Raw genomic sequence first — 24,820 nt, 5'->3', positions numbered from 1 at the left:
CTTAAATTGATTTTCTTGCGAATGAGTGCAAGATAAAAAGCTTTGACAAAATATGTCTTCAAATTCTATCCAACTAAATGACTATTGGACAAAACTGAAATTTTTTTGAGGCTATTCAATGATAAAGAATCGTCACCGGATGTGATGTACATTTATTTTCAGACGACCTTTTGATCAGTAGGTTGCTAAATAAAATTAGTGCATGGGATAAGGAGAAATATGTCATGATTTGAGAATGTTGTGCTATGTGTCAAGGTCAATATGTTGTGTATATTTAAGAGATATGTTATGTTATTAAACCTTTTAAAAGATGTATCGACAATAGCAACATTGCATGCTAGCATGTGACCTGAGGGTAAAGAGATCTCAGAATCCATCCTACCCTGGGATCACTTGAAGCATCACACAAAATTAGAAGCATGCTCCTCCTTTCTAATCTAATAGTTGAATGTTAACCCAGAAACTGGTGAACTTCTGAATGTAATATTAATGTTATATAATAAATGTCTATTGGATTCTTCCTAACTGCAATATCCATAAACCTATCCTACCAAAGCATTTTCTCACTGTGATCTCATTTCTGTACTTGAACATTGCTGAGACCACGTGTCTGAGAGACCTTGGGAGGGAGGGGGTGATGTGATGGATGCCTGTGGCAATATAGGAGGAACTGCTTAAGCAAGCAAGTCATAGGAGTAACTGAGGGGAAGGGACAGAATGGCTAGGGAGGAGAAAAGCTTATGGAGGGGAGGAAGAAAGAAAACTACCATTATTGGTGGATTGGAGACAAGATGCCAACATAGGGTATAGTGATGATATCTGTCATGTGTGGAAGGATGATTTTGAATGTTTTGGGTGGTCAAGAAGATGCCTGTCAAGAAGCGGATGAAAATTCTTTGGGACCAGCTGGACAAAAATCTGTTCAATCCACAGTTATTATGTAAAAAGCATCTACCTTCCCATGATTTTTTTTAGGGCAGGATTCAGGGACTTAAACCATGCCTACTGTTTAAAAAGATAGCATGACTTAAAGGGGCCTCACTGCTATTAGAACTCAGTCAGAGCTCCATTTTAGCCATGTTGCATCAGTGCTCACATGCCCAGAGTCTTGGCTATCAGCCTGGCTGAAGGTTGCAACACATTGTTTGAGAAGTCCTGTCATAAGCATTCTGCATCCAGTAAATGCTGTGCTGAAGGCAAAACTCCCAAAAGGCTTGCAATGGTGGCTGTCTATAAAGAGGACTCCAATACCTTAATGGCACATATTCAGAAAATTAATTAAAGACAATTGGATAACAGTTCTGGACATCAGAAAATTTGGATAATCAACAATATCAGTTTCTGTGCATACAGACGAGTCTGCAGATGGGGCATTAACCAACCAGAAGACAAGTATCTTTTAAATTAAATTCCAAATTCTTTCAAGATACAAAAAAATTCTAAAATCCCTTGAATATTAAAAAAGCTGAAGCTACAAATACAAGCAAAGCCTGTGGCTGTGCAGCGCGCTCTCTCACTCCTTTGTTTACAAAAATAAAAATAAGCGAAGAGCCTGCTTTTAAAAAAAAGCAGTTAAATGGTTCTGAAAATGCAGATCTCCACGTAGAAAACAAAGATAGGCAGGAGATGAACATGAGCATTAAAAATGGGATTTCTGTTAAGAACGCTTACCCGTAAGTAAAGATCAGTTGAATCTGCTTTTGAGTTTTCTTTAAATTGTTGCAAAAGTACAGGTCACAATAGGAAATTTCAATGGAGATGTATTTTTGAATTGTTAGAATGATGCAAACCCATTTATTGAGCCTCCAAGGAAGTACCACATGTACATTCAGGAAAAACTTCAAGCTAATCTGAACAAAACGAGTGAAGTGTCATAATTCAGAAGTCGACTATCAGGCAGATTGATGTAGTTCTACCACGTAGCAAAAAAAGTGTAGAAGCATAAGAGCATGGCTAGACTTAAGGCTCCTCCACCTTGTATTTGAAAGATATTCACATAAAATACCAATGCTAGTGGAATTAAATCCTAAATTTTCCCATGGCAAATTTGTATTGCAGGCCAGCTACAAAGCGAGTCTGTCCATTTAACAAAAACAAGTCCCTAGCACTCATGACATTTGGGTCACTAGTTGGATGGTATTATTTCCAACAGTCATCATTTCGGCTATCAGTTAGCCAAGATCTATTCCGACAACACATAGCTAGTATTATTGAAAATATAAGGGCCTGTGATTGCATATGGTCATGAGTGAGATTTATACCAAATATGGCCACAACCTTCATCTCCTGAAGACTTCAGCACAATGTCAAGAATTAATAGTTAAGTTCAAAATAACAACTTAGCATCTGCCAGATGAACTTCATTTAATCTGCCAGTGGTGCCCCAAACAACATAAGATTGTACAAGATGAAGAGAACCTGCAACATTGCTTTGGATCGTATAACTTCCACTCACCATGTGCTCCCACCTTTGCAGGCAGTATATCCCCACTGAGAGATTTGGTCAAGAAGGTGCGTATTAACGGAGTATCTGAGAAGACTTGTTCACTTTGGTCATACAGAGATGAAATTGTTACAGGTATATCATGGCAAGTCATTTTAATGGCAAACAAGTCCTAATACCAAAGATATTATGTCAAGCTATATCCTGGTTATACTAACAATGCGTGGGTATTTAATGCGCATGACAGCTCGCATATGAATCTGTGTACTGGCCAATGATGAATCAAAATACTCCACAACTCCTAAATGCATGTGATACTTGCCAGTCCTCCAGAGTATTAGATTTAATTTTGAAATGTTAGACCTGTAAATTCTGTTTACTTCATGATATTAATTATCAAATTGAAAATGTCTATGTTCAACTATATGCAACTGTTTGGTTTTTAATTTTAGATTTTTTTCATTTGTTTTTGTTTTCTTAATCTTTGAGCTAAGGGAGATGATATGTTTTGTCTCACTGTCAGCATAGCTTTGAGTTACAGCAAGTGAACTTGTCTTTTAACAGCCATGATAATGTTATCCTCTGCATTATTTCACGTGACGTGAGATGATAAATATTTGAGGCTCTGTCTTAGCCCGGGATCACTTGAAACATGATATGCTACAATAATCAGGCTCCTCAGCAGTAATCTGGTACTTTAATGTGTCTGGAATGTAATGTTTGTATATAATGGCTGATTGCAATAAACGTCTGTTGGATTCTTCAGTATCGTATGTCCACATCTAGTTTGTTGTGTTATAAGGGCGAATGTAAGATTTGCTCCATCAAGTAGAATACTCAGCTAGAAGCAAAACTCACATCAGAGAATTGGTTTAATAACTGAAAGTAGAGAGTAGGAATAAACAGACTATCCTCTGGATGGCAGGCTCTTACTACAGGGATACCACTAAGAACAGTGCTAGCGCCATATTTCTAAATGATTTGGAAGTCGGGATCAGTTGTATCAGATTGCCTTTATCATCATCCCACTGTTGGGACACGTGTAGAAACAAGGCATTGTAATGTCACTGCAGAGTAATAGAATGGCAGCTGTCTGTCACAAAGATGGTACTGTGAAATTTTTTTTCAAGAGGACACAAAGAGAAAAACTGCAATCATTGATTCCCCATAAGAAGTCCTAGTTTAAAGCTAGAGATCCATCCAATATTGAGAACGCATTTGCAGAATAGTTATTTTTCTTAAACTTGCACTCTATGCCGTCTAGTATTGCCTCATGTAAATTTCATCAGGCAAAGCTTTAATATTATGTTAATAAATTGGATTGAAAAAGAAGACGTATCCTAAACCCCCAGCGATCACTGTCACGTACATGTGTGGACAGCTGTTTGTACATGGGCATATGTAAATCAGTGTGGAATTCAGCATATGATGCCTTTTACATGATGAGCCAAATAGTGACAAGTGACATACAGTCACAACTGACTGACATCACAGGAGCAATATGCACACACTTGAGCTATGATAGCCATTTTTAAAGACCATGCTTGGCATTAGGGACACATACTTAAGTTGTAATACTTTCAAATTTGCTGACAACAAACTGGATGGGAAGTGCAATGGAAATTCACCAGACTAAGCCATGTGGATGATAGAGAGATAGATATTGAGGAAAGTCTGCCTTTATTCCCAAGAATTTCCAAGGTAGGGTGTTGCTGCGTGGAAACCTAGAAAATTCTTCCAGGATATGACTGTAGATGTAAATAGGATGTTTCTCCTTGCTGGTGGATCTAACGTTTTGGGATTTTTTTCTCTGGATTAGGAGTAGGCTGTTTAAGAATGAGATGAGCAGGGTTAATCTTTGGGATTCACAATGCCAGAGGGCTATGGAATGTCAGTCATTGAGCATGATAGATTTTTACATACAAATGGCATCAAGGGATATGGAGGTAGTGCAGGAAAGTGACATTAAGGGAGATGAGAGATAACGAGGTGTAGAGCTGAATGAACACAGCAGGCCAAGCAGCATCTGAGGAGCAGGAAGGTTGGCTTGTTGGGTGTGGACCCTTCTTCAGAAATGGGGAAGGGGAATGGGGCTCTGAAATAAATTGGGAGAGAGGGGGAGGCAGATAGAAGATGGATAGAGGAGAAGATAGGCGGAGAGGAGACAGACTGGCCAAAAAATTCACAGTACCATCTTTGTGACAGACAGCTGCCATTCTATTACTTTGCAGTGACATTACAATGCCTTGTTTCTACAAGGGATGGAGCCAGTGTAGGTGGGGAGTTAGGGAGGAGATAGGTCAATCCAGGGAGATCGGACAGGTCACGGTTGGGATGAGGTTAATAGGTAGGAGATGGGTTGGGGCTTGAGATGGGAGGAGGGGGTATGTGGGAGGAAGGACAGGTTAGGGATGTGTTTCAGGAGTCGCAGACAGAAACGCTTCTGAAGGATTTTAGTGTTCTGAATGTAGATATTGTCACGATTGGGGAAAAATTGGGAAGGCCTGAATGTGGACTGTAGTCCCTTGGGGATGATCTGGATCAGTAGGCAGGTATTAAGAAAGGTGATGTGGCTGTAGAATGGGATGATCAGTTTACTTTATAACTGAATGGTGGAGCAGGGTTAATGGTCCACTTCTTTTCCTGTGTTTATATTTTGTAACGTTGTGCAGAATACATGGTTTTGGTTGGGGTTTATAGCATTTTATCTATTTATATTCAGAAGATGTTATAATGGTAAGGGACAAGCAGGATGGACCAGTTTGTCTTCCTTGGCAGTGATTGTTCATCTTCCTCTGCAGATTAGAAATTCTTTGTAACTGCCTAGTTTTTACCAAGGTGAATGAAATTGGCTGAATTGTTTTTGCAGAGAACTAACACAGACTCAATGAGCTGGATGGCTCCCTTCAATGCTGCAACCATTCAATGATTTTGATCTTTGATGGCATTTTTTGCAGCCAGGAATGTCTTTGAAGCTGGTAGTTGTTAAGACAGTGAAAAGTGGTTGTAACTGGTGCATCCCAAGGTCAAGTAAAGGCTAATGTTGTGTCAATTTGTGTTTGGTTGCAAGTTTCTATTGGCCGCATTTTACATCCTGCTGTCCTGGCTAATATTTATCCCAAATTAACATTACTAAAAAAAAGCTCATCTGGTTGTTATCACAAGCTGTTTGTCGAATCTTCCTGTATGTATCCTGTATTCCGCCTTCCCCCTCTCTCCCTATTTATTTCAGAACCCTCTCCCCTCCCCCTTTTCAGATGAAGGGTCTAGGCTCGAAATGTCAGCTTTTGTGCTCCTAAAATGTTGCTTGGCCTGTTGTGTTCATCCAACTCCACACTTTGTTATTTCTTAATTTGCTGTAAAGTGCTTTGAGACTTCTAGAGATTGTGAAAGGTGTTCTGGAGTTGAATGGTTTGGTTTTCAAGGTCAGAGAAGCAAAAGAAAATTAACTAATTTGTTTCTGTTCACTTTAGTAGTTTAAAGTGAGGCATCCAAATTGCAAGTAACACAATGATAAAGACTAATACTTATGCAGTTTTAGGAGTTCTGCACGTATCCCATGACATTGAGAGACAGCAGGAACTGCGGATGCTGGAATCAGAGACAACACAGCAGGCAGCATCAGAGGAGCAGGAAAGTTGACATTTTGGGTCGGGACCCTTCTTCAGAAACGTCCCAATCCGAAACATCAACTTTCCTGCTCCTCTTTTGCTGGCTGGCCTGCTGTGTCCCTCCAGCTCCACACTGTTGTCCTGTGACATCTGCCTTGTTATTCGATTCACACTTCTTTTATTCCACTTTTTACATTTGCTGTATTAGCCTTGGAAACCTAATACCAATGTGGATTTGTGTACAATCTTGGAATTTTAAAGATCACAGCTGAAAATATAGGAGTTTACCTTGAATCATTACTATCTTAAGTACTTAAGTATGCAAAAGACTCAATTTGCGTTGCAAGTGTAAGATGTGAGGGTCATTGGCAGGTCATTTCTAGGCCTGAAACACCAGCTTTCCTGCTCTTGTGATGCTGCTTGGCCTGCTGTGTTCATCCAGCTCTACACCTTGTTATCTCATTCTGATGGAAGTTTTTTTTTGACTATTCTGTGTCTTGGTCGACTGGCACACTACTCCATCAATATGTAGTGTGCCATTATTTTTCTGCATGTTGAGACGCTGCAATCTGTTTTCCTCAGTATGAATGTAAAACAAAGATTGGGGTTTTTCCTTGTTGTAGATTATAGTACTGCCAATACAAATTAGGCTCTTAAATGAGTCTTACATCTTTTATACTTAAAAACAAAAGTGCCTAGTAATACACTGCTTTTAAAGTTTTTACAAAGGCATTACAAAGCAAAACATGCCAAAAAGGAGATATTAGGCCAAATGACCAAAATCTTGGTCAAAAAGTTTTGTTTGAAGATCTTCTTAAAGAAGGAAATTGGGTGAGAGTGGCTTAGGGAGGGAATTCCAAAGCATAATGCTTAGGCAGTTGTGGAGTGATTAATGCAGGGTTACTGAAGACATCTGAATTAGATATAGTCAAATAACCTGGGGAGTTGTGGGGATGAAGGAGAACACAGAACTTAGAAGTGACAAGGTCATGTATGGATTTGACAACAAGGGTTAGAATTTTACAATCTCAAGTTGCTTATTTTGGATCCAGTGCAAGTCAGCAACATACAGTAGGTATAAAAGGAACTTGGCTGAGTTAGGAATTGGCCAGCAGAGATACGGATGACCTCAGATTTATGGATGCTGGAGTGTGGGAGACCATCTGGGAGATGATTAACTCTGGAGGTGACAAAGCATCAATGAACGTTTTAAAATAAACAAAGTAAATCAAGGCCAAAAGGTGAAGTTACAGAGTTGGAAATAGATGAGTATGTGGTCAAAAGTTCATGTCTGGGTTAAATATGATATCAAGGCCTGCAAACAGTCAGATTTAGTCCTGGACTAGCAAGAACATAGCTCTTCCCCGGAGATTGATGCAAGACTTGCAGGTTGGCTGACGCTTAAGGCTGTGCATGCATCGGTGGTTCCAAACACGTATAGTAAGATGTTCTTACCTTTTGACTTCCTTTATTTATGCTGCTGATTTTTTTTTTTAATTTGGGTTTTATAACCAAAATGTTGCCAGAGAATGGTGAGATAACAAGTAGTGGAGCTGGATAAACACAGCAGGCCAGGCAGCATTAGAGGAGCAGGAAAACTGACATTTCGGGTCTGGACCCAGAAGAGGGAAATAAATAGGGAGAGGGGAACATGATGATGGAAGGTGCACTTTTCACTGTACTCAATGTATTTGTGTATTTGAGTATACGTGACAGTAAAATCTAATTCTAATTCTAATTCTAATCCTAGACTATAGCTAGGGAGAGGGATAGAATCAGTTGCTTAATTGACACTTATTTGCTTGTTCATTTTTTGTTCAGTAAATTAAAGTTAAAATGATATGCAGATAGGCAAATTTTTACGAAAGCTTAGCATGAGACTGATAACCAAAAATAATTAGGAGACAGATTTTACTATTTGGTTATCCCAGGAATATTGCAGAAAATCTATTTAGATTTAATGATTAGCACAAATACATTTAAAGGTGCAGGGAGTTTTGTTTGCTATTACAGCTTGCAGTATGAGAAATAAAATAATTTAACATGATACAAAAGACACAATGGATTCAGTACTTTTGCAGAATCCTACATGTTCTGTATTTTTACATCATCTGCAAATCCAATTACCTTACAATTGGCATTCTGAACTTTGGTCATCTTATGAGGATAAGAGGCAACAAACATGGAAGCACTGACCCCTTTCACATCCTAATCAGCATATTCTCATGTCTTATACAGTAGCTCTTCTTTCTTCTTTTGAAATGAGTATCCATATTACACTCTTCCTAAATTCCGAAGCATTTTAAATTCAGTGTGTGGAACCTTGTTAAAGACATACTTAAAATTCAGGTGGCATATGCATCACATGTAATACTACTCTGTCTCGATAGTAAAACAAGAATTTTCCTTTTTTAAGGTTAGAACTGGTGACAAGCAAGGTAGAAAGACAGAAAGCTAAGAATTACAATACTAGTTTAGAAAAGAAAGAAATCACGGAAATTATGTGAGACATCTTTACAAAGAACAAGAAAATTGGCTGCAGAAGGGGTGGGAGAGAAGGGAAAGAGGGCAGTGTCTGGTGTTTAAACAATGTTTTCATTTAATCATTCTAATAGTAGATTTGCTAAACTTATAGGCAGAGATAACTTTGACCTGGATGCTCCACAGTGTCTTGAACCTGAAGTGCAAATGGAATTAATGCAGACCTGATAGAAGCGAAGGCAGAGAATGAGGATGCTGCTTTTAAATGCTAACAGTATTAACATGAGTTACCTGTTCTAGACATGATCTGCTTTCGTAGCTTTAAATCAACCTGCTTAACTAAAGGGAGTGGGAGCCCTATTTCACGTAGGTGTTAGTTCAGACAGTTTTCAAATAGTTAATATTCAACATCCCAAAAATGTCTTTTCAAGACTAACTGGGATTTCATAACAGCCTTTCACAATAGTTGCCATCAACACTGGAACACATCCAAAATTAGCACATCTTGCTGCCCATTTTTCCTTCCATAATGCTGTCTTCTTTCATAGGTATTTTCAAGATGCTTGTACTGTCACAATGATCGCACAGTTAAGGCCAAAACGTTAAATAAGTTATCAAAATAAAAGAAAGGAGCTTACTATTATTATTCACCAAAAGAAAATACATGAACAGTTTTCCTTTCTTCCTCTCTCTCTCCGTGTCTTCCTATTTCAAAAAAAATCACATTACGCTATAGCACAATTTTCTTATATTTAGTGAGGTAGAGAGAGGGAGAAATTCAGTATTAGATGTTAGATATTAGATACTAGTATCATAACTTTGGAAGAACAGTGAGTCTTGATCTGACATTTGTACTGGCGTCTACACAGTGCTTAAGACAGACTGAAGATTGGTGACTGCCATGCCCACTGCTCCTTTTTGAACTCTGGCTGGAATACAGTCTGGGCAAAACTGCATGGGATTTAGCTTTGCTCTTTGATTGGCCTCTGTTCTGAGCACTTGAAGTGGCATCAGAACTTTCATATTCAACAATTTCCATTTTATCCTCGGAACTGCATTGTTCAAAACACTGTCTTGGACCACAAAGAGCAATTCCTATCTTCTCAGCAAGCGAGTCTTCTTTTTTGATTTTTTTCATAATGAGTGAAAATGTGGCAGAAAATAATGCATTGGCAATTTTCATATTCTGTTCTTTCACATCATCTGGATGAGGTTTCATGTAAGTTCTGCAGATGATTTTACAGGCCTCATCTCCATAATAAAATCCTTTATCTTTCTTTGAGGTCTGTGCACAGAAAAAAGCTCCATCAGTGACAGCAGTAATAACACACAGAATTGTCTAAACTGGATTGCTTCTTCAAACAGTTAGTGTCAACCATTTCTATGTAATAGTTTATGTCACCCTGAAATTCCTGGCCCCTGGAGCAAGATTGACCATTTGTTTGCTTTGGCAGCTGTGAGCCTAGAATTTGGAACTGTTCCCATTATTCTGTTCCCATTAACTGTTCCCAGGGTTCTGTCTCCCGTTTTGTTATCGTCACTTTTGGGAACAGGTGCTCAAATACACTATTGATTCCTCAGTAAATGGTAGGATTGCCTATACATTCCCAAAGTCCAGCTGCTATAGGAATTTAAAATTTAATTGCTGGCTTTGACTGCAGAGTCATGGAAGCATGGAGCAAGAGTAGACCATTTAGCCTCTCAAAATTGTTCTGCCATTCAGCTGAATCTCTGTTAACTCCATACACCTGCCTTATTTCTGTAAACCTTCATTACTTTTACCTAATAAAATTTGTGAATATTCTTTTGAATTTTTTTTATTTGACCCCAATCTCAGTTGTTTTTGAAGGAAGAGTGTTCCAGATTAGCATGAAGTGGGGTAATGCTCCATCACCAGTTGTGGCTGTCTGATGAGAGAGTAGCACTCTGGCAACTTTACCTTTTACTTACCGTTTGTATGAAGAAGTGTTTCCTAACATCTCCCCTAAATGGACTAACTCTAATTCTAAGGTTATGATCTCTTAGCCTATAATACCCCACCAGGGAACCACTGGCTTACGGGCACTGCAAGTCAACACTCTATACGTCAGAATGAAAGGGAAACTATTTCCTCGATGTCCAGCTAGCGTGTGACCTTAAACAACAAATCATTCTGGTTTACGCCCGAAGCTGATAGTAGTCATGAGGCCTTCATTCTTCAGTTATCCCCTTTTCAAGCTGCATTTGAACTAATAAAGACCATAAGACCACAAGATTTAGGAACAGAAGTAGGCTGTTCTGCCCCTTGTGCCAGTTTTACAATTAAATTGCATCATGGTTGCACCTACATTCTTTATAGCCACTTTCCTACCTATTCCCCATAACCTTTGATTCTCCTAGTGATCAAGAATCTGTCCACCTCAGTCTTAAATATACACAAGGTCGCGGACTCACAGCTCTCTGTGACAGGGAATTCTAAAGATTCTCAACCCTTTGTGAGAAGAAATTCTTCCTCATCTCAGTCTTAAATTATGAGACTATGCCCTCTGCTGCTAGACTCTCCCATGATGGAAGGCATCTTCTCAGCATTTACCCTGTCAAGCCCCTTAAGAATCATATGTGTCAAAACGATAAACTCTCATTCTTTTAAATTCCAATGAGTGTAGTCCCAAACTGTTTAATCTTTGCTCATAATACAATTCCTCCATACCAGGGATCAATCTAGTGAAATTTCTCTGAAGCTGGGTAACTGCTGGGCAACAAAGGCACTGACCATTTGGTTGATCACTCCAGTCCACCATCTATGCTGCCACATGTAACACGCTAAAGCAAACTATTGGTATGTTGAAATGACAGCTCTATTCTGTAGGACCACTGTAGTGCTAGGCAGCACAAATGTGTGATGGTCTGTTGCATGTTGCACACCCTTGCTATCATGAAGAACAGGTCTTGCCACCTGCTATGTGGCCAGGAGCATCAGGAGAGAAAGGGTAAAGTGAGAAATAAACCTATACAGTCCCTTTTTTGCTGAGCTGTCTGTAGGAAATCTAAATTGATTGGGGTAACAAGAACTTAATTTACTATGCACCAATGCTCCCACACCTTTCTTCACATTGTCATTAGCTGTCATGATGGTTATAATACTGCAATGTAAGCTCAGAGCCTTGAACTGCGGACCTGAAGACGTGTTTAATTTCCACCCTCGTGGTTTGGAAATTTAAGTTTGATTAATCAAATATATCATAAATAAACAGTTAGTACCTGTACTGATGACATTAGGCATAGTAAGTGGACTGGACATAGTAAGTGGCTCAACCTGAAAGAGAAGGCTGCAAAACCCATGGAAATGAGGTCATTCAAAGAGCAACACTACACATAGATAAGTTGACAGTAGAAGACACTACACAGTGGTCTCAAAATCTCTGGTGAAGTTGGGCATTAGCCTTATGTTGGCGGTACATCCCCAAACAGTAGTGATTATTTCATGCAAGGCCAACAGTTTTGGATGCTGAGGCCAGTGATGCTATATAAACACTCATGCAGCAGGAAACGTGCACTGTTCACAATGCCTAAACATAATACAGTGGCTTCTCAAATCATGCATTGCTGCACGGAATATCATGCATGCAAGCTGATATCTGACCCCTCAGTGCAATTTATAGTATGAGCTACACAGGGACAAAAGCACAGATTTAGTGGTATTATGAGAATGTTTAAAGAAATGTGATACTTTATTTACAGTGATATGTTAGCCATGTCACCAATGTGCCCCCAAGGATTTTTTTCTTTCCTTTCTACAAATTCTTAAGTGCAATCCCCGCTTCCTCAGTGAAGTTGGAAGGAGCCTACACTGTAGCTCTTTAGCCTTGGAAGTTTGGTTGGGCAATCCTGGAAGCAATTATGAATGTGTCCTTGCCAGAGGTAAGAGCACCTTCATCAGCTTGAACTCCCATGGTTCATGGTCATATGCAGGGTGAAGGTGGAAGGCCCTGCCACCTGTGTAATGCCCAGACTTGAGACTTTCAGAGCGATCTATCTGTGGTTCTTCTTCTGGTCCAGTGCCTACAGGCATCACGTTTTCTCTATTTGAGAAAGGTACACAAGGTGTGAGCCATTGTTGTTAAGGTCCAATGGCTAGGTTGATGGAATGGAAGTCTGTGCACATATCAAGCTGACCCATAAATTGCAGAACTTGGCTCTGCTGTTCATGAAAGCCACCAGATGATCATATCACATCAGTGAGTCTAAATGTCAGCTCCATTCCATGGAACACTTTTCTGGATGCTGTAGTGTTCAGCAGACACATATTGAAATTTATGATGGTCCTTTGCTATCATGAAGAATAAGTCTCGCTAATTCCTTTATAACCAGGAGCATCAGGAGGAAGAAGATGAAAGGTTAAGCAACCTATACACCCCCTTTTTGCCAAGCTATATGTGGAAAAACTAATTTGACTGTGATAAAAGGAAAGATATTTTCCATTCATCAAAGCCCCCGCAATTTTCTTCTCGCTGTCATAACCATTATGATGGTTATATTACCGGAGTATAAAATCAGGACCTTGAACCCATAGTGGAGCTGCAGCTCTGCATCCTCTGAGATATAAGGGCCATTGCCTGACACACGTCTGCCTGGTGCTCCAATGTCACCTTGTACACGAGCACAAAGTCCTAATTGCCAACACCAAAGGAGTCTACTGCCTGGGACTGAGCAGGTTCCTGTTTTCAACCGTCCTCCAAGTGTTAGTGTCCTAGGGCATTTCTTGCTTGGCCAGCTGAAGTGACCTGACTGTGAAGTGTTCATCACGTCGTACCCAAGACTCCAATCCAGCTAATGTTTCAAGTTGCCAGTAACAGCTGGTGGGACGTCCAGGGAGGCAACATTGTTGATGCTTGCTGTGCAGCATTGGAACCCTCCTCCCTGGAGGGGCTTTCTTGCAGGCTGACAGCCCTGCCCGCCAAAATACTGGACATTTCATTCAAACCTGCAAGACACAAAAGAGAGAAGGTGACAGGGCCTAGGATAAAAGGCGGTGTGCAATCAGTAACATTAGTATGGGATTACTATGAGGTTGCTCTGGAATGAACAATAATACTTACTCAGTTGATGTGATGTGGATAACTCAGCATCCCCGCAGGAGTGTTCCCAATCTTCCACCAGAGCCAGGATTCTTCCATCACAGGGGGTGAAAGACTTAATGTCATGCACCCCACCACCTATCTGGGCCCTTCCTCATTATAGGCTGTTTATCCAAGAAAGGGAGGGATTGAGTGGGAAGACATTGGGTACTCATGCACGTGGGAGTAAGGTGGTGATACCCAAAGTAAGTAGGCTGCTCAGAGTATGCACGGTTGGTGTTCCAGGAGAGCTGGGTGGTTGACAGTGAGTGATAGAGATGTTGTGTGCAACAGTGACAGTGGTAGAGCATGAGCCTTGATGGGAGATCTGTACAGTAGCTGAGATAGAGCTGAGTGTTTGCAGCAGAGAGAAGAATGTGGCACTTACCTTAGTGGAATCAAAATTGTAACTGGCCCATTTCCTGAAGTGCTGAGTTTCCCACTGGATCATGGAGACAGCATTTACTGGTGTGGTGACGTCAGCCCAGACTGGCAGTGTTTGGTGTTGTGGTCTCCTCTGCCAGTCCTCTGGGAACAAGATGGCTGCACACTACAAAATCCCATTCATAAAGACCTCCAAATCCCTGTCAGAGAATCACAGCATCAATTTCTCTTTGTCTGACATCCTTCCAAATTAGTCAGGTACTGAGCAGAGCAGCTTTGAAATGCCAGTGTTGTCTGGATGCCCAGTGGCTTGCCAAATATGACATCAGGGATGCTACTGTATCCCAGGAAATTCATTGTGGTGAGTTCTTCAGGATGCAGCAAGTGGGAGAATAGTGCTAGCATCAGATGAGAGGGGTGCCATAGGTGTGGTTTACGTGGTTAATGAAGTGTGTTTGGTTACAGCAGGAAATCTCATTGGGCCTCATGAAGAAACACACTATACGAAAAACAATGAAATTGCCACTTGGCCAAAATATATAAAATTCAGCTGAATAAAATTAGTAGTTTCATAGAAAAGTGCATTTGCTTCATTTATATCTGAATCTTGTTCCTGCTTGTTGAAAATACTTGATTGTCTACTTGAACCATAAGCTGTTATTTTTGTGCATGTGCACTACATACCCATGTACATGTGTAGCACTCTGCATTTCGACTTTCTCCACTGGTCTAGAAAATGGAAAACACTTCGCCCATTTCCCAAATTCCTCATCACTGCTTCCATAGTTTTCAACCCCTCCAAGACAGTCGAACACCACCATCCCAACAGTTCAGGGTGTCACCCATACCCCAAATCACTGCCATGTCCTATCCCCACCACACATCCCATCAGACCTCTCAATTCAACAGCCATACCATGTGTCCCTTATCTTTTCTCCTGTGAATTGGCCACCATGCCCACAAGACTGCAAGTGGAGTTGGTGACCACATACATACTGGAAAAGATGTTCTCCATGTCCTACAAAGCTCTATTTGAAGTTGTTATTGCAATTCACTATTTTCCTTGGTACTGAATTTAGGCATTTTTCTGGCATTTAGTTGTGCATAAACCTCAGTCGTCTTCTGTAAGCGACCCCATTGAAGTCCTTATCTAAGCTACCTGCAGCAGAAACCGTGTACTACCTTGACTTCATCCGACCCTCCCCACTGCCTCAAACTGCGCAATCAACAGTCATTCCAAAATGCTAGCAATTGCCCCTTGCCCCTGCCTTGGCTACAGGTCACTTGTGCCCATTGTCTCTCTATGTACAGATCCTGCCTCTTTACTCTTTAAATTATGTGCAATTTCAGGCTCAGAATTGATTTCCTTGATATGAAATCAAGTGACAGTTCATATTTGTGTTCTTTTTTCTCCACTGATTGGCTCAGTTGTACTTCTTGGGTGTTCTGAAAGGAGAAGGGTGCAAGGGTACAGCTGTGATGCAATGAGATGGAGTAAACAAGGCATGTGATTCTGTAATTGACAGAGGAGTGTATGAAGCATTCGGGAAGGTGGGATTGAGAAGAAGAATTTAGGTATGAAGTTACTGTTCACTTTAATGGCCCAACACTGCTGCTGCCCATGGCCTCATCAGTGGGCATCCTAAAAGTAGCCAATATCATTCCTCTATGGGGATTAGAACATGTAGATGTGCTTGACACCCTCCAGAAATAAATCATACAGCTCTTGACCCTGTTCTATCTTTGAATTAGAAAGTAGATCAGCGCTGATCTAATTCAAAGATGGAACAGGGTCAAGACTTGTATGATTTATTTCTGAAGGGTATCAAGCACACCTGCAGGCTCTTTTTTCTTAAGTAATGTCATGACACTCAGACTCAGAAATTTACAACACAGAATGAGGCTATTTATTCTCTCATCTCTGTGTTGGTCAACAAAGATCTGAAGATACTAATCCCTTTTCCCAAGTCTTGGCCCATACCATTGAAGCTTTGGATATGTGAGTTTCCAACACAAACACGCTTTTCAGACAGTGAGTTCCAGACACCCCCCATTCTTTGGGTGAAACAAAAACTCCTCCACGTACCTCTTCGCCTTCTATCTCTAACCTTAAATCAATGCCGCCTGGTTATTATCCCCTTTACTAATTTAAAAAAAGCCACCCAGTCCACCTTATCTATGGCCCCTTAGAATCTTATACAATTCTATCAGGACCCCTCTGAATTTTTGCAGGTTGAAGGAAAACAACCCCTGCCAATCCAACTTGTCCTTATAGTTCAGACTGTCCAGCCCAGACAATATAAGACCATAAGACCATAAGACATAGGAGTAGAAGTAAGGCCATTCGGCCCATCAAGTCCACTCCGCCATTTAAATCATGGCTGATGGGCATTTCAACACCACCTCCCTGCACTCTCCCCGTAGCCCTTGATTCCTTTTGAGATCAAGGATTTATCGATCTCTGCCTTGAAGGCATCCAATGTCCTGGCCTCCACTACACTCTGCGGCAATGAATTCCACAAGCCCACCACACTCTGGCTGAATAAATGTCTCATTTCAGTTTTAAATTTACCCCCTCTAATTTTAAGGCTGTGCCCACAGGTCCTAGTCTCCCCACCTAACGGAAACAACTTCCTAGCGTCCACCCCTTCTAAACCATACATTATCTTGTAAGTTTCTATTAGATCTCCCCTCAACCTTCTAAACTCTGAGTACAATCCCAGGATCCTTAGCCATTCATCATGCGCTAAACCTACCATTCCAGGGATCATCCGTGTGAATCTCCGCTGGACATGCTCCAGGGCTAGTATGTCCTTCCTGAGGTGTGGGGCCCAAAATTGGACACAGTATTTTAAATGGGGCCTAACTACAGCCTTATAAAGCCTCAGAAGCACATCGTTGCTTTTATATTCCAACCCTCTTGAGATAAACGACAACATTACATTCACTTTCTTAATTACGGACTCTGCCTGTAAGTTAACCTTTAGAGAATCCTGTACCAACACTCCCAGATCCCTTTGCACTTCTGATTTGCGAATTTTCTCACCGTTTAGAAAATAGTCCGTGCCTGTATTCTTTTTTCCAAAGTGCAAAACCTCACATTTACTCACGTTGAATTTCATCAGCCATTTCCTGGACCACTCTCCTAAACTATCTAAATCTTTCTGCAGCTTCCCCACCTCCTCAGTACTACCTGCCTGTCCACCTATCTTCGTATCATCGGCAAACTTCGCCAGAATGCCCCCAGTCCCTTCATCCAGATCATTAATATATAAGGTGAAAGGCTGTGGCCCCAACACTGAACCCTGCGGGACACCACTCGTCACCAGTTGCCATTCTGAGAAAGAGTCTTTTATCCCAACTCTCTGCCTTCTGTCAGACAGCCAATCCTCAATCCAAGCCAGTAGCTCACCTCGAACACCATGGGCCCTCACCTTGCTCAGCAGCCTCCCATGAGGCACTATCAAAGGCCTTTTGGAAGTCTAGATAGATGACATCTACCGGGTTTCCCTGATCTAACATACTTGTTACCTCTTCAAAGAATTCTAACAGGTTTGTCAGGCACGACCTCCCCTTACTAAAACCATGCTGACTTGTTTTAATCTGACCCTGCACTTCCAGGAACTTAGAAATCTCATCATTGACATATCTTGATAAATCTCGATATCTTGGTAAATCTCCTCTTAACCATCTCTCATGAAGTCACATCCCTTCTGTAATGTGGTGACCAAAACAGCAGCAGTACTCCAGTGTAGCCAAACCAGTGTTTTATACAGCTTGGCATAACCTCCCTGCTCTTGTATTCTATGCTGAGGCTAATAAAGGCAAGTATCCCATATGCTTTCTCAACCACCTGTTACAAGATTGCTTTTAAGAAGGATTTGTTCTGTCATGTTTCTTTTTGAAGCATATGCTGTGATTGGAGTCGAGCTGTCTGCTCTGAGCCAAGCAAGCTTTCTTTTTAAAGTTGGAACAATAGAAGCAACATAAAGGGGTGGGTCAAGCTTCCACAGAACTAGGATTTTAGTTTAACTTTCAGTGGTTGCTAGGGTCTTGAAGATTTTAATCCTGTCTGTTACAGCTAAAAACTTGGCTTCTCTTCTTGCTGCTAGAATTGCATGTGGGCAGTCCATTCTCCTGAATTTGCCTTTGCTAAGGGCAAGTTTATGGTATGTTACGATATTGGAACAGTTGTGTTTATAGTCAAATAATCCATCATTCTGTTAAGTTTTCCAATAGTTATTCCAATTCTTCTTTTGTTTATATTTTAACGATAGTATAAAAATGAAGTGTTCTGCTTCAAGTCTGGTAGTTTGACCTACCAAATTGCACCCATAGGACACCACCTTACACTTGCCTTTACAAGTAAGAAGTAGTTGGAGTCTGGGCTATCTTGTTAATACATTTTAAATGAGTTTGGTCTGGTCTGTAATTGGAGCTGGATGAAAATCTCTAATTCCAGGTAGGGTTTAGGATTATTGGACTTGGTTTTGGGTGTTGTATTCGGTTGGGTTAAATAGAGTGTGCCTTGTATAGTAATGGCTGTTTCCAACACCAAGAGTTTCCTGGGATGGAAGAAGTCACTTCGGGAGTTTTAGAGAAAGCGAGCAAGGCAAAGCTTTTGGAATTGGCAGACAAACTGGAGTTGGGGTTGCATTTGTTCATGAAAATTGGGGAGGTAATTGCAGCAAAATCTCAACATTGACAATTTCCAGAAATGCCATTGGAATCTTAGAAAATGGCTAAAATTTAATAGCAAACAAAGCAGCTTGACTCAGAAGTGGAAAGATGACAGGATAGCTCTGGTAGAGGAAAAAGAAAAGGAAAAGAAGGCCCTAGCAGAAAAAAGGGAGAAAGAGAGTTCTTGAACTTTGGAAGTTGGAACTGAAAACTCAAAGTACACTTACTAGGGGGAGGTAATGATGAAAGATCATAGTATCAATGAGGACAGTGATGGAGAGCAATCCCATCATAGCCAAAGGCCATGGTGTGGACCTATTCAAATATGTTTGATGAGAAGGACATAGAAGCCTTTTTCATTTCATTTGAGAAAGTGGTTAAAGAAATAAAATGGCCGGTTATCATGTGGGTATTGTTGATCCAAACAAACTTGGTAGGTAGAGCTAGTGAGGTATTTGCATTTCTATCAGAGGTGGTGTCTGGGGCATATGAGGAGGTGAAAAAAGTGCATATCAGCAGAAACCAGAGGCTTACAGACAACATTTTAGGAGCCTAGGAAGGGAACCTGGTCAAACATACATTGAGTTTACGAGTTTTGAGAAGATTTATAGCTCAGGTTGAGGTTCTGGATGTAAGTTTGCTCGCTGAGCTGGAAGGTTCGTTTTCAGATGTTTCGTCACCATTCTAGGTAACATCATCAATCAGCCTTTGGTGAAGCGCTGGTGTTGTGTCCTGCTTTCTATTTATGTGTTTAGGGGGTCCTTAGGTTGGTGATGTCATTTCCTGTGTTGATGTCATTTCCTGCATTGGTGATATCGTTTCCTGTTCTTTTTCTCAGAGGGTGGTAGATGGGCTCCAAATCAATGTGTTTGTTGATGGAGTTCCGGTTGGAATGCCGTGCTTCTAGGAATTCTCGTGTGTGTCTCTGTTTGGCTTGTCCTAGGACGGATGTGTTGTCCCAATCAAAGTGGTATCCTTCCTCATCTGTATGTAAGAATACTAGTGATAGTGGGTCATGTCTTTTTGTGGCTAGTTGATGTTCATGTATCCTGGTGGCTAGCTTTCTGCCAGTTTGTCTAATGTAGAGTTTGTCACAGTTCTTGCAAGGTATTTTGTAAATGACGTTCGTTTTGCTTGTCTGCATAGGGTCTTTTAAGTTCATTAGCTGCCAGTTTAGTGTGTTGGTGAGTTTGTGGGCTACCATGATGCCAAGAGGCCTGAGTAGTCTGGCAGTCATTTCGGAAATGTCTTTGATGTAGGGGAGAGTGGTTATGGTTTCTGAGCCCGTTTTGTCTATTTGTTTGGGTTTATTGCTGAGAAATCGGCGGACTGTGTTCATAGGGTACCCATTCTTTTTGAATATGCTGTATAGGTGATTTTCCTCTGCTCTGCGTAGTTCCTCTGTGCTGCAGTGTGTGGTGGCTCGTTGGAATAATGTTCTAATGCAGCTTCGTTTGTGGGTGTTGGGATGGTTGCTCCTGTAGTTCAGTATTTGGTCCGTATGTGTTGTTTTCCTGTAGACGCTGGTTTGAAGTTCCCCATTGGCTGTTCGCTCTACTGTGACTTATAGGAATGGCAGTTTATTGTTGTTTTCCTCCTCTTTTGTGAATGTTATGCCAGGAAGGGTATTATTGATGGTCTTGAAGGTTTCCTCTAATTTGTTTTGTTTCGTGATGACAAAGGTGTCATCCACGTAGCGGACCCAAAGTTTGGGTTGGACGATTGGCAGAGCTGTTTGTTCGAGTCTCTGCATTACTGCCTCTGCTAAGAACCCTGATATCGGAGATCCCATGGGTGTACCGTTGGTTTGTCTGTAGGTTTTGTTATTGAAACTGAAGTGGGTGGTCAGGCATAGGTCCACTAGCTTGATGATGTTGTCCTTGCTGATGAGGTTGGTAGTGTCTGGTGTGGGTCTTTGGTTCTTCTAATAGTGTAGTCAGTGTTTCTTTGGCCAGGTTGATGTTGATGGATATGAACAGGGCTGTTACGTCAACGAGACCATTATTTCATCCTCTTCTATCTTGGTGTCTTTGGTGGTGTTCAGGAATTCTTGGGTGGAGTGAATGGAGTGGCGTGAGTCTTCTACTAGGTGTTTTAGTCTTTGGTGTAGTTCCTTGGCTAATCTGTACGTTGGTGTTCCAGGTAGTGAGACTATGGGTCTGAGGGGACTCCTGGTTTGTGAATTTTGAGTAGTCCGTAGAAGCGTGGTGTGTTGGATTCATCTGGTTTCATTTTTTGGAAGTCTCTCTTGTTTAATTCTCCAGATTTTTGAAGTTTTTGAGTAAGGCTGTGATTCAGTTCTCTAGTTGTGGGGTCGGGTCTATTGCCACCTGTTGGTAAGTGTTGGTACCTGCAAGCAGTGCGTTCACTTTCTCAACGTAGTCTGTTCGGTTTAGAATGACTGTCAAGCGTCCTTTGTTTGCAGGTCGGATAACGATGTTTTTATCTTTTTTGATTCCTTTTAGTGCTTTCCTTTCTTGTGTATTGATTGTGTTTCCTTCCTTTTTTCTGCTTAATGTTGGTGCGACTGTCTGTCTAATGGTTTGCTGGGTTTCTTCTGTGAGCTCGTTGTCTTTCAGTGTTGTTTATAATGCTGCTAAGAAATCTTTCTTGTCCGCATCCCAGAAGTTGTAATTTAATCCTCTTACTAAGACGGCTTTTTCAGTGTCTGTTAATGGTGGGTCAGATAAGTTTTTTTTATCCATGCTTCTGTGTTGTCTGTGTTGTTATTTTGTGTGAGTTTGTCTAGTTTTTTCTGCAGGTCTAGATTTTTCATTTTCTGTGTTTGCCGTTGTCTAATGTCTCTGGCTCGTTGTACTGTGTCTGTCCATTCATGGTCTGTTGTGTTAGTGAGTAAAGTTTTTTGACAGGAAATTTTCCGGTTGTATTTACGGAGTCTGTTGTGGGCATCATTGATCATTTCTCTAAGCATTCTGCGGCCGTTTTGCTCTGCTATACGTTTTGCTAGTGGGGTGTTCAGGGGAGGTTTGTATTTAAGACATTTAGGTAGTACCTGTTTCCTTAGGCATTCGTGCAGCAAGTACGGTTGTTTGCGGGTGGCACTCTGTCAGATGGCGTTGGTTTCCCATCTTTGGGCCAGTTTTGGCGAATTGTGCCCATAGGTGCTAGCACGTTTGGAGAAGATTTGTAGCTTTGGTTGAGGTTCTGGATGTAAGTTTGCTCGCTGAGCTGGAAGGTTCATTTTCAGACGTTTCGTCACCATTCTAGGTAACATCATCAGTGAGCCTCCGGTGAAGCGCTGGTGTTATGTTCCACTTTCTATTTATGTGTTTAGGTTTCCTTGGGTTGGTAATGTCATTTCCTGTGTTGATGTCATTTCCTGTTCTTTTTCTCAGGGGATGGTAGATTGGCTCCAAAACAATGTGTTTGTTGATGGAGTTCCGGTTGGATTGCCATGCTTCTAGGAATTCTCGTGCATGTCTCTGTTTGGCTTGTCCTAGGATGGATGTGTTGTCCCAATCAAAGTGGTATCCTTCCTCATCTGTATGTAAGAATACTAGTGATAGTGGGTCATGTCTTTTTGTGGCTAGTTGATGTTCATGTATCCTGGTGGCTAGCTTTCTGCCTGTTTGTCCAATGTAGTGTTTGTCACAGTTCTTGCAAGGTATTTTGTAAATGACGTTCGTTTTGCTTGTTGTCTGCATAGAGTCTTTTAAGTTCATCAGCTGCCGGTTTAGTGTGTTGGTGGGATTGTGGGCTGCCATGATACCAAGAGGCCTGAGTAGTCTGGCAGTCATTTCCGAGATGTCTTTGATGTAGGGGAGAGTGGTTATGGTTTCTGGGCACCTTTTGTCTGTTTGTTTGGGTTTGTTGCTGAGAAATCGGCAGACTGTGTTCATTGGGTACCCGTTCTTTTTGAATATGCTGTATAGGTGATTTTCTTCTGCTCTGCGTAGTTCCTCTGTGCTGCAGTGTGTCGTGGCTCGTTGGAATAATGTTCTAATGCAGCTTCGTTTGTGGGTATTGAGATGGTTGCTTCTGTAGTTCAGTATTTGGTCCGTATGTGTTGTTTTCCTGTAGACACTGGTTTGAAGTTCCCCATTGATTGTTGGCTAGTTTAGGGATAAAACAATTTGCATCCACTGCATACAGTACAGAATCACAGAGAGTATTAGAACAGCGGCATCAAACTTTAAAGACCATGTTGAGGGCTTATAGTCAAGACTATCCAGAGGATTGTGATAAAGACATTTCATTCGTTTTTTTTAATTAGGGATGCACCAATTGAATCAACTATATTCAGTCTGTTTGAATTAGTTTTTGAGCATGAAGTGAGAGGACCACTGAAATTAATTAAGGAGAAATAAGTGAGTCAGAGTTCAGAGACCACATATTTTGAACTGTGTGTCAAATTGTGGAGGAGATTAGATAGAGTAGGTGAGTCAGCTAGACAGTGTTTGAATGTAGCATGGCACGCGATGAAACTGGAAGCCGAAAAGAAATCAAAAATTCACAATTTTGCTAGTGGAGATAGTGTTAGTGTTACTCCCAGTGGAAGGTGAACGTTTAAAGGCCAGGTTCAGTGTGCCTTATCAATCAAAAGCAAATTGAGTGATGTGAATTAATTATTTGATAAGAGTAAGTCTTGTGAATGTGCTGAAAAGGTATTTTAATAGGGAAGGAAAGATAAAGGAGAAAGTGTTACTGGTTACACCACAGGGTCAAGAATCAAGTTTAGATGGCTCGGAGTTGGACAATGAGGAAGTTCTCAAAAATTGGGATAAATTATTGAGCTACCTTCCAGAGTTATTGCAATCACATGGAGAGATGTGGTAATAAACTGGGAAGTAACAATCTGATTACAGCTATCATGCATAGGAAATGTTGTTCCAATTAAGCAATATCCTTATAAACCTAATCCTCTAAAGCTGGAAAAACAAAGCTTTTTCTGATGAAGGGTCTAGGCCCAAAATGTCAGCTTTTGTGCACCTGAGATGCTGCTTGGCCTGCTGTGTTCATCCAGCTCCACACTTTGTTATCTCAGATTCTCCAGCATCTGCAGTTCCCATCACCTCTAAAGCTGGCACAGGTTTATGAAGAGATTGAACGTATGCTTAGAGATAACATAATCAAAATGAGTTGCAGTGAGAGGAGCTCTTCCATAGTAATGGTGCCAAAACCAGATGATACCCAGTGATTATGTGTGAACTATTTCAAAGTCAATGCAGTTACAAAATCTTTGGAAGAGATGTTTGGAAGACTATTGAGAAGATGGGACAGGCAACTTCTCAAAGCTGGACTTACTGAGGATATAAGCAGGTACTTTTATCCAATAGTGAAGGAAATTCCAGGTTTTGTGACACTGGACTATACCAGTTTAAAGTGATACCATTTGATATGAAGAATGTACCAAACATTTCAAAATATGTTGTTTCGGGATTACCCAATTGTGTGGTGTACATAGACGATCTGGTGATTTTGTTTTTGGTCGCACGTAGAAGAAACATTTGGAGCATCTATCAAAATTGTTTAATTGATTTCGGGAGGTGGACTTGGTGATAAACCTGGTTAAGAATGAATTCAAAAAGCCCAAGTCATGTTCCTAGGTCATGTTATTGCGGGATGTGCAAAAAAAATGTAATTGGTCAGTGTCACGTATCAGTGAAGATAGAAGTAATACGATTTCTGGGGCTGAGAGGATTTTATCAAAAATTCGTACCAAATTTTAGCAGTGTGGTTGCTCCACTGATTGACTTGAAGTGCGGGAAATTTCAGTAGACGGAAGGTTATCAGAAGGCATTTGACAATCTGACAGCATTAAGTGTAGAAGGGTCTAGACCTGAAACGTCAGCTCTGCTGCTTGGCCTGCTGTGTTCATCCACCTCTACACCTTGTTATCTCAGATTCTCCAGCATCAGCATTCTACTATCTCTGACAACCTGAAAGCTGTGTTAGCCATACCTAACTAAGCAAAGCCGTTCAAAGTGGCAAGTGATGTTGGTTTGTTGCTATACTTTTGCAAGACAACAACAAGATAGATAGATCTATTGGATTTTTTGTTTCCAAAAAGGTGAATATCATCAACTGAAATATTCCACAGTTGAGAAGGAGGCCTTGAATTTGATGCAACCTTTCAAATTTATGTTGCCAGTATCGTGGCTGAG

At 40.9% G+C, this 24,820-nt stretch overlaps 1 long non-coding RNA gene across 1 annotated transcript in view; it reads left to right on the top strand.

The window, feature by feature from the left end:
- LOC125464365 (uncharacterized) overlaps window positions 1-24,820 on the top strand; it is a 57,770-nt gene that overhangs the window by 1,630 nt on the left and 31,320 nt on the right. The window lies entirely within an intron of this gene.

This window comes from Stegostoma tigrinum, chromosome 26 (genome assembly GCF_030684315.1).
Source record: "Stegostoma tigrinum isolate sSteTig4 chromosome 26, sSteTig4.hap1, whole genome shotgun sequence".
Classification (NCBI taxonomy): domain Eukaryota; kingdom Metazoa; phylum Chordata; class Chondrichthyes; order Orectolobiformes; family Stegostomatidae; genus Stegostoma; species Stegostoma tigrinum.
Note: the sequence above shows the minus strand (reverse complement) of the source record. Positions and strands in the feature narration are given on the sequence as shown.